The following is an 11,111-nucleotide window of genomic DNA, read 5'->3' as shown; positions in this document are numbered from 1 at the left end:
GTTTCAGGTCAGATGTCAGAGATTATTTATCTGTCTCACACACTGAAGTTGCTGCTCACTCCTCAACCCTCAAATCTGCAATGACAAAATATTATTAACAAACTGTGGTCCCACAACTCTGACTGCAGCTCAACACATGCAGGAGAATAAAAACTAAACATCAGCTGGTTGCTGACATTTTGAATTCTGGATCCTGGAAAGACACTAATGACAGAGCCAGAACCACGAGTCAGTGATTCGGCCCTCCTCACACCCATTTCTATCAATTTGTTACTCTGCAATTTAAGGCTTTTAAGGGCTGCAGTAGCTTGGTGGTCAGTGCTGTGGTCTTGCTTGTGCCCAAGCCCAAACACCACCAGACTGTGAGCCTGGCACAAAACAATTGTTGATAATTTTTGTGTGAGTTGGCTCACTGTGACAACCTGAAGAAGGGAGCAGCAGAAAGAAATCTGCAGTGTAAGACTGTAAGGGGCTGCAGATGCTGCCAGCAAACTGTGAGCAACATTAATGAGGGAGGTTCCTAAGTGCTTCAAAGAATGTGTGAGGGGTCTCAATCCCGTGGCATCAGGATTTTTAACACATTTAAAAAATGTGCAAAAAACAATTTTTTCTCAAAAATTTGTGAATGGACTGCACTTACATCTTTCTATCTTATCAAGATACTCAAAACACTTTACACTACAGTCTGTGCCCTCATATATACAAAGATTAATCAGTGCTTTATCACATTCATACACCAATGGGACACACATCAGAGGCAATGAGAGATTCAGTGTCTTGCCCAGGGACACTTCAGCAAGTGACTGCTGGTGGAATCAAACCCCTAACTATTGTATTAGAGGACAACTGCTCTAACCACTCAGCCACAGCCGCCCCAGTCAGATTCAATATGGACATCCGGGGAGTGGTGGTGCAGAGGTTAGAGAGGTGGGCCAGATCACCGGTTCACGCCCCGGTACCGACAACATCAAAAATGTGGGTTGGGTAGGTGAAGCACCAATATTTGCCCCTACCCTCATTCGCGCCCCTACCCTCATTCGCCCCACTCTAAGCCCATGAGCAAGGCCCCTAACCCACCATCTGCTCCCTAAACAGGTCTCTCTTGAAAATGAGTTCTCGTGGCTCAATGAGACTACCTGGATAAATAAAGGGTAAATGAAAAAAAAAATGGACATCTGGAACCCACTTTGAACCCTTCTCAATTTAGTTTCTGCCAAGCTGAAAGTGCAAGAAATGTGAGACATCAGAAGGTTTGGCATCTTATGAAACCAAACTGTGACTGACTAAAGACAAAAAATAAATAAATACATTGTGATCAAACTAAGACTAAATTGTGAAAGAGAACATTGACATTGTTTGCTGGAATGTCATGCAAAAGTTGAAGGTTTATTCAATTACATGGGTACACAAACGTGTTGTAAGGACCTATATTAGCTCATAAATAAACGTAGATTTTAATCAAAATAGATGTTTAATGCCCTGTGATGGACTTGTGACCTGTCCAGGGTGTCCCCCACCCCTCGCACAGAGATTGCTGGACATGGACACCGGTGACCACAGTGACCCAAAATGGAAGAAGCGGGTAAAAGATAATGGATGGATGGATGGATGGATGGATGGATGGGTAAAAGATAATGGATGGATGGATGTATAATGCAACAGAGATTGCAACGTGAATGCTATTAAATAGCCATTTCTGTGAACCACTATAAAACCACTCGCTCTCATGCAAAGCAGATGCCTCCTCTCCCTCTCCTGTTCTCCTCCTGCTTTTTTTTGCTCTCTGTCTGTGTGTCGGAGCTCCTATGACACATCTTCCGAATGAAAACGACCGTCATGGATCTGGTCAGCTGGATTTTTAAAGCAATTTACAAAATCTTTTCAAGAAAGCAAAAGGGTCCTGGAGAGCCCTCATGCCCTGCTGAGACGCACGCAGCAAGATACGTCATGGATCTATGGGGAGTTTGAGTGCTGATGTGTCTTTATGTTTTGTCTCAGGAGGACACCGAAGACATTTATATAATTGAATTCATGATAGCAGGGTTTCTGCTTTTTGGCATTGGCGGATTCCTTTATCGGATATTAAGGAAGACCGTGGCAGCAGTTTCTGTCATGGAAAAACTGCAGAGTCTGTGTGAAGGTTTGGTTCATGCTTTGAGTACTCACGATCAGCTGATTTATGAGTTAAACCGTAAGATGGAAGCGATTTGTGAGAATCTCAGGCCACCTGCAGCTTCTGGGACTCGCCACTATGTTGGAAACGACCTTGGAGGAGCCTCGTAAGCACTGACCAGTGGAATGCCCACTAATCTGGCCATTTTGGATCTTGAAAGTACCAGCAGGACTCAAGGCTGATAAGAAAAAACAGTCTGCCTGAAAAAATCAACAATTGTGGCTTATCTGAATCTGACTCCCCGGTTGGCCTCGAAAACTGGCTGACTTATCAAATTTATCCTGGGACATGTGTAAACTAAGGAAAAGCTATGTCTATTTATTCATAAAGGTGTTTTAAACCCTTCCCCACACTTTTACAATATTCTAAACAAAGTTTCTAGACTCTAAACGCTCTAAAAGAGCACAGAATGTCATGATTTCAGCTCCCTGCCTCGGCTGCACTCTCGGCCACGCCCACTTCTCTGCGGCAGAGTGGAGATCAGCTGATCAGCTTCAAGAGGGAGCTCCAGAGCTGTGGGCTGCACATAGATGCAGCAGGTGCTGAATAATTTTAAATAATTTATTTTAAATAAAAATCCCATGTCGATTGTGCGACTCATCCATCAATCAGCCAATTGTGTGTCATGTCCAATCTTACTTTGAAAAACCGTGATAGAGCGAGTCTGCAAAAAACAAACCACGAAGTAGCGAGGGACTACTGTATTCTTAATTTTTTTTGTCTAATTTAATCTGTTGACATCCTGGATGCTACATATTTTGCTGTAAAACAGCTGTCGTTACAACATATTTAATTAATTAATTTCAACACTTTAGACCAGGGGTCTGCAACCTTTTAAATCAAAAGAGCCATTTCTACCCTTCACTTACTAAACAAAATGTGTCTAGAGCCACAAAACCTTTTACAATGGTGATTATCAACTGGTGGCTCATGGGTCACTTCAAATTCATATGTTTTTAAGCCAGTAGGGGTGACTTTATAAAACAAAAAATTATATAATGAATTTTAACATTGATTAATAATTTTACATTTTAGAGCTTAAGCTACAACCACATTCATGTAAACAAGGGGAAAAAATACATATTTCATACCAGTTTAACCAAAAAACTTTAACGCTGAACTCTGCCTTTTAATCTGAGTCTCCTTTTAATGTTATAAAAATAAAAATAAATATGTATCCCACTTTGATGTAATAAATCATAATTAAAGTGTGTCTAAAAATTTGGCCATTTTGTTGGAAATATATATAATTGTGACACATTTTCCCTTTAACTTTAATTAGGTCTATCTATCCATCCATCCATCAATTAATTAATTTTTCACCATATTTCTTCTAGGCACGAGTGTCTGGTGGGTTTGAGAGAACGATCCTACTGTAAGGCTGGATGTTGTCAGGATCAGCTGGACAGGAACGAACCCAGTTGTGCAGACAGGACTCAACTCGGCAGATTACAAAAATAGATATGTTTAATGATAAATAAAAAGGTAACAAAACAATAAGCTGACGTGGCAGCAAAACTTACATGGACTCAGGAAGCTCAGGGAGAAACTCACAAGACGCAGGAAACATGAAGACCCAAACGAATACGACCCGACAAAGGAACAACACAGGACAGGAGGTTTATATACAAGGACAAGACAAGACGTGATTACAAACAGCAGGTGTGACGAGACAAAGGTGGCAACAATTAAACTGATGAGGAAACATTAGGGAAACACAGACACAAACAGAAACAGCAAAAGGTGCCATCCTTACAGATGTTGGATCATTGAAGCTAATCAACATTATTTTCTTCTTGTTTTAGTAATTTATTTTAAACATTTGCAGAACAACAGCTAATTCTTGCCATTTCTCTTTACTGCGGATATAAAAACCAATGAATTTACATTTTGCATTATGTTTGGTCAAAGCTTCAAGGAGCTGCAGACCAAGGACCAAAAGCCACATGTGGCCCCAGAGCCGCAGGTTGCAGACCCCTGCTTTAGACTGTTTCAACCTCTCTAACCAGCTTCAGTGAGTCACCATGCTGCACGTATCTTATCTAACAGTTCATGGACCTGCAGAAAAATCCTCATGGATATAACTCCACACTCAGAAACATGGTGACTTCACAGAGCAGACTGTGTAAAAGAACAGACAAGAAGGTAATTATAGCAAACAGAAGGCCATTCAACTATAAATACCTTTTGTTGCCAGTGTCAGAGCCTCTAATCTGGAGAAGAAAAGCAGACGCTGATAAATTCATGAGCTAATACTGGGTGGGCTTGGACAAGTCCATCAGCTGTGAGGACAGGCAGTGAAGCCGTCTCGCAGGACAGGTTAAACTAATCAGCTGCTCTCTAAATAGACAGAAGGGTGGAGATGAGGGCCTGCAGTTCAAGTATGAGTGGCCACTCGCCATATGGTAAATACGATGACAAAGCTGTTGTTCGGTTCATGAGACATATCTAGCAGCTTACACATCAGAGCACATCCTCCCCTCCTTGTTCTCCTCCAATCAAATGTCTGGATGAGTTGTTTGATTATGAAAGAAGCTCAGATGTTAACATTACTTCATGTCTGACCATAAACTGTGCAGAAATGTCAATATAGGTAGAGTCTAAACAAACTGAGTTAAATAAATAAATAAGTCTATAGGAGAATATTCACATGGATCTTATTAATTTTGGTTTGATGTTACACGGCAGCTTGTAAGTTGTGATTCACCACAACTTGAAGACAAAAGCATGTTGATACTTGCTGTTGTAAGAACTGGGATTGAGAATTTCAGAAGGCATGTCAAGACTGACCAACAGCACTTTGTGTTGATTTTCATTTCCCTTCAGTTGTTGCTTCATTCAAGAAGTCTGCAGAAAGAAGCTGAGGGCAGAGACGAGACAATGGGACGTTGATCACTGCAAGATAAATGTAGCCACAGGGAGATGATCATCTGCTCTGCTTCTGTTTCAGCCACATACTGGGCTCTTCTTAGATTTCCTGACATAATGGGAAACAGTGAAGTTATTTAGGGTAATTCACTCACAGTTCCAGGAACTCGTCTTAAGCGCAGAGGTGACGGGGCCTTCTCTGTAGCAGGACCAAGACTTTGGAACAAGTTGCCTCTGCTTGTCAGACAGGACCCCCTCCCTCTCGGTTTTCAAATCCCGTTTAAAAACTCACTACTATTCAGTAGCTTTCAACACCAGAGGATCTGTGTTTTGAACCTGTATGCTTCACACAGGTTAATCGTCATATTTATTATCTGCATCGTTTTTATGTCTATATTCTGATTTACCTCATTTTGTATATTGCTCTGTGTGGTGCCTGTTGTTCTGTCTGTACAGCACTTTGTTTGGCCTTGTCGCTGTTTTAAGTGCTTTATAAATAAAATGGTATGGTATGGTAATTCTTTCCTAATCCCTCATTATGTATTGGCATACCAGTCACCATCTTCAACCAACAGTTTAGTGTGGTGTTAAAAAGTCACAGTGATGACTAGATTTTACCTTCATACTGCTTTTTACAGTTAAAATGTATTTTAAAAGGAGGCCAGAGAAAAAGTTGCTCTGAGTTGAAACCAAGTGTCAACAAGTTCAGTCATCGGTCTTAAAAATACCTACAAAAAATATTTTATTAAGTATTATGATGGAGCAGCACGATGGCGCAGTTGGTAGAGTTGCCGCCTCTCAGCCAGCAGGCTGCCCTGGCACTAATCCAGGCCGGTGGCCTCTCTAGGTGGAGCCTGCGTGCTCCTGCCTGTGTATGCATGGGTTTTCTCCGGGTACCCCCGTTTCCTCCCACAGACCAAACACATGCATGTTAGGCTGATTGGTAACTCTAAAATGTCCCTGGGTGAGAGTGAGAGCATGAATGGTTGTTTGTCTCGTTTGTCTCTGTGTCCCTGTGATGGACTGGAGACCTGTCCAGGGTGTCCCCCCGCCTCTCGCACAGCGATGGCTGGACATGGATGCCAGTGACTCCCGCGACCCGAAAAGGAAGAAGCGGGTAAAAGATAATGGGTGGATAGTATCTTGATGCATAGGGAACTGGTGGACCGCTTTGTGGCATGGTGTGGAAACAATCATCTTATCTTGAATATGAACAAAACAAAGGAGATGATTGTAGATTTCAGGAGAAACAGGAACAGGTCCAACACTATTTCCATCATAGGAGAAGAAGTGGAGGTGGTGGAGAAGTAGCAATACCTTGGGGTTCACCTGGACAACAGAATGGACTGGAAATGCAACAGTGAAGCGTCTACAAGAAGGGACAGAGCAGACTGTACTTCTTGAGGAAGCTGAAGTCCTTCAGTGTTTGCAGCAAGATGCTGCATATCTTCTATAAGTCTGTTGTAGAGAGCGCTACCTCTTCTGACATCATCTGCTGGGGCAGCAGCACCAGAGCAAGTGACTTAAAAAAGATCAACAAGCTCATAAAGAAGGCTGGCTCAGTTCTGGGGACTCCTCTAGAACCTTTGGATATGATTGTACAAAGAAGGATTCTTCATAAAATGAAGAACATTATAGACGACCCTCAGCATCCTCTTCATCAGACTGTCATACAACAACAAAGTGTCTTCAGTCAGAGGCTTCTTCAGATCCACTGTAAGACAGACCACTACAAGAGATCCTTCCTGCCCACAGCCATTAAGCATCTAGAACAACTCTTTAATGAAACCAGGATGATGAATTTCATCCATCCATTATCTTTACCTGCTTCTTCCATTTTTGGGTCACGGGGGTCGCCGGTGCCCATGTCCAGCAATCATTGTGCAAGAGGTGGTGTACACCAGGTCGCAAGTCCATCACAGGGCCACATAGAGTCAAACGAGACAAACAACCATAAGGATCTCACCGGAGGGAACTGCTGATTATTCCATCCTTATCAGAACTCCTACAGTGCCTCCGGGAGCATCCTTGGACACTCTCACCGCACCCCCCTGCGGATTGTCTACATCAAAATGGTAAATGGACTGTATTTATATAGCGCCTTTCTATCTTATTTCAAGATACTCAAAGTACCTTACACTACAATCTGTGTCCTCATTTGCCCATTCATACAGCACTCTACTAGATCTCTACAAAGCTAATTGAACAAATCATTCTAAAGAGACTAATCAGAGCTTTAGATCACGTTCATACACTGATGGGACACACATCAGAGGCTATGAGGGGTTCAGTGTCTTGCCCAGGGACACTTCAGCATGTGACTGCTGTTGGATTCAAACCCCCAACTCTTGCACTGGAGGACGACTGCTCTAACCACTCAGCCACAGCCACCCATGTGTGTCACCATGTGCTTCTATGTGCAGGGTATTTTTTTTTTCTATATCAGGGTCTTCTCAGCCAAGGAGAAAGAGTTTGATAGGAATTTTTTGCTTCAAAATCCTACATGTGTTCACTTTCACTACTTTTTGTCTGTTTAAACAGGTCTCACTTGTAAATGAGTCTTCGAGGCTCAATGTGATATATCTGTCTAAATAAAGATTGAATGAAAAAATAAACATTTGCTCTCTCACCTAGGGACAATTTCGAGTTACCAATTAGCCTAACATGCATAGTTTTGGTCTGTGAGAGGAAACCCATGCATGCACAGAGAGAACATGCAAACTCCACCCAGAATGGCCCCCAGACTGGGCTTTGAATCAGGGTAACCTGCTCACTGAGAGGCAGCAGCTCTACCAGTTGTATCACTGTGCTGCCCTGATGAGTTACAACAACATTTAATTTCCCTTTGAGATTAATTAAGTATTTTTTAATTGAATTGAGTTATAAAGTAACCATTGTTAGATAATATATGCCATTTTCAAGCAGCAATAGTAGTAGTAAATGCACTTTTAATCATTTTGATTTGTTACCGTAATACTGTGAAACTGTAGTATTTATACCTAGCTTTAATTTATCAGTGGAAAAAACATCCCAAATGTCTTTGTACCTCACTTCCGATGCGCCAGACTTTTTTCAGAATACTTCAAACTGGTCTTGATCAGTAGTTCTTTTGGAAAGTTAATGGTCTGTCAAAGTTTTCTCTTTGGGCTCTTTGGCTACTTTTAAACTCATGTCCAGTCCTTACCTGACCATGTATAAAAGCTGAGGAAAGTGGACAAATGGAGGACAAAAGAAGAAATGTCAGGCATTAACAGTATCTGAAAGTCATGTCTACTAGTCATAATACCTGGACCAGGCCCACAAACATGCATCATCCTTCAGATAATTGTGAACTGTACAGTATGACAAGTTTCCAACTAAATGATTAAGATGCTCATGGAGGCTTGTGCAGGCATGCAGGTGTGCTGCTGTTTAAACACAACAACCCCATATCTGAAGGTGCAAGCTGGTGCAAGTACATAGTTTAAATGCAGTAATATTAGCCTTCTTCTACGAATATTCCAGCTTAACATATGTCATTATTACAGCTACATCAGCAGACCACGTATCTGGCCCTCCAGTTTTACTTTGGATACGATTTACAACCTCATTTGCTAGCTTATCTAATATGAGCACTACGTTTACAGGTTCTTTGCTCTTCTGATAACATGTCACATATTTCTGCAATGCATTGGGTATTGTGCAACTTTAGAGTTTCTCAAACAGAAGTTCTTTGAGAATTACCTTTTTGCAGCTAAAATGTAGAGTTGTGTCAAACTGTGAAATTGTTGTACCACTTGAGATTTGTTTGATGGAAGTGATCCTAATAAAAATAAGATCCAATGTGAAGTCATAGTCTGAGGACGTTTTCTATCTTATACATTTGTGGAGGTTCACCATGGACAACTTACTGTGAACTAGCTTATGTTAACTGGATGACAAGCTGGAGCATAGACCACAGACATATACATAGACGCCCCGTTGAGTGGGCTGGCCCGCTGCAGCGATACAACAGAGTGTCCGCCATTGTAAATGTGGCAGAACTGCCGGTCAACTAATACAAAGAAATGGACAGAACTTCTTAAAGCACAGTTCTACAAAGAGTTTGACGTTGATGCTTGTCATTCTAATTAGGGCTTGAACGAGTATATAATTTTTAAACTCGACATTAACATAATAAAACCCGAGTAGAACTCGAGTATTTGATGACGTCATAGATCTCAAGATACAAAAATAAATAAATAAATAAAACCGCAAAAAAAGGTAATTATTTACAACAACAAAAAAGACCAACAAAACATTGGGAGCGTATATTATGCTCCTACCATTTATCATACTGCAAATAAGTCACAGGAAAAACTAAACTATTAGTTATTATCATTAAACTGCAAACGTGAAGAAACATGCAGCATGACAAAAACGAAACTTAAACCGAAACTGGTTCTGGTGGATTGGACCCGGTGTTACACCATACTCTGTGACCTGCAACAGTGCAACACCGCCCCCTACGGTCATACGTGGTCACATAATATGACGTCACTACGGATACTCGACTTTACATTTTTAACCTCGATAGATGTCCTAGCAATCGATGTGTAGATTACTCGAGTACTCTGTTAATGCCCTAATTGTAATATATCTGGAAAACAAACAGGGACCAAAGACAACATTTGTAACTTTTAACATTGTTCTCCATATATATTAGTGTGTGTGAATGGCAGGCATCAACTTAAAACACTCTGTAGAACGGTGCTTTAAAAAGTTCTGTCCATTTCTCTGCAGTAGTTGACCGGCAGTTCTGCCACATTTAAAATGACGTTGACGTACGATTCAGCGCTCAATGAGGCGTCTACGTATTTATGTCTATGGCATTGACAATGCTTTAACAAAAAGGTCACATCTGACCTTTGACCCTGTGACCTTGAAATCAATAGGGATCATTCTTGACACATGAGGTGTTCAGCCGTGTAGTTTAGTTTTTCTATATTAAAAAGTTGTCAATTTAGAGCTTGGACCCAAACTTGTCCACAGACAGAAGGATGAACGGTGCCATACCATACCACGTCCCATCTAAGGACAGGAGTATAAGAATGTTGAGGAACCAGCACGTTGGGTAGTACACAGCTGCGTTTTCTGTGTAGGCCCATCCGCAGTTAATTTGAACTTTGCACGTCGTTTCAATTGATAAAAATAACTCAACTCGTAGCCTTTAAACTGAGACGATAGCTTCTAGTTTATTCAGCCACTCGGTTTATGGTAGGTGTGGTGTTGGCTCAGTGCCCTCATTTCCTACTTTCTAATGAAAATACTATTGTTTTGACGATGACGACTCACATCCTTCATATGAAAGTGACTTGACAAACACAAAAATAACCATGGGCACTCATTTTCACTAATTAAAGCAACCTTGTTCTGTGAGGAACATTAATCTAGATACTGAAACTGATCAAATAACAACAAGCTCAAGAGACCCTAAGTCTTTGCTGAACTCCTGGTATGAAACAAATCATACGAACCTGTCAAATATTTCCCTGAAGTGTTAAATTATGTTCTTACTGATAATCCTTCAAAATGTTTAAAAAAAAACTCCCTCTGGAGAAAACTGACATCAGTCAGAGTTAAAGTCAGAGCTGTGTCTTACAATAATTTTAGTTCTTTTATAAGTTCATCTATTAAATAAGACTCTAGCTTTTCTTGTATGAATGCATATCACCGCCCACCTTTCATTCTAGATTTTAGACTAAGATTATCTTAAATTGAGAAAGGACAGAGTTTTAGCAGTTTTGCTCAAACTTTGTAAATAATGTGCTTCATCTCATGCAACACACTAGATTCTAGTTTAACGACTATAAAAAGACTGGGTTATAGTCATTTTTGTGTTGCTAAAGTCGATTAGCTGCGGTGGCCATCCTGATTATCTTAGAGTAGGCCTGTCACGATAAACAATAAATCAATTAATCACATGATGAATGAAAATTATCAACCTCATTTTCATTTATCAGCTTTATTGTTTCTTTGTGTCTCTTTTTCTACTGAAGAACTGGATGACAAAAGGATCAACTCCGGTGTTCTTCACTGACCCCTCACTTTC

The sequence above is a fragment of the Nematolebias whitei genome, chromosome 6, assembly GCF_014905685.2.
Source record: "Nematolebias whitei isolate Nwh7 chromosome 6, NemWhi1, whole genome shotgun sequence".
Classification (NCBI taxonomy): Eukaryota; Metazoa; Chordata; class Actinopteri; order Cyprinodontiformes; family Rivulidae; genus Nematolebias; species Nematolebias whitei.
This window is presented reverse-complemented; position numbering follows the sequence as displayed.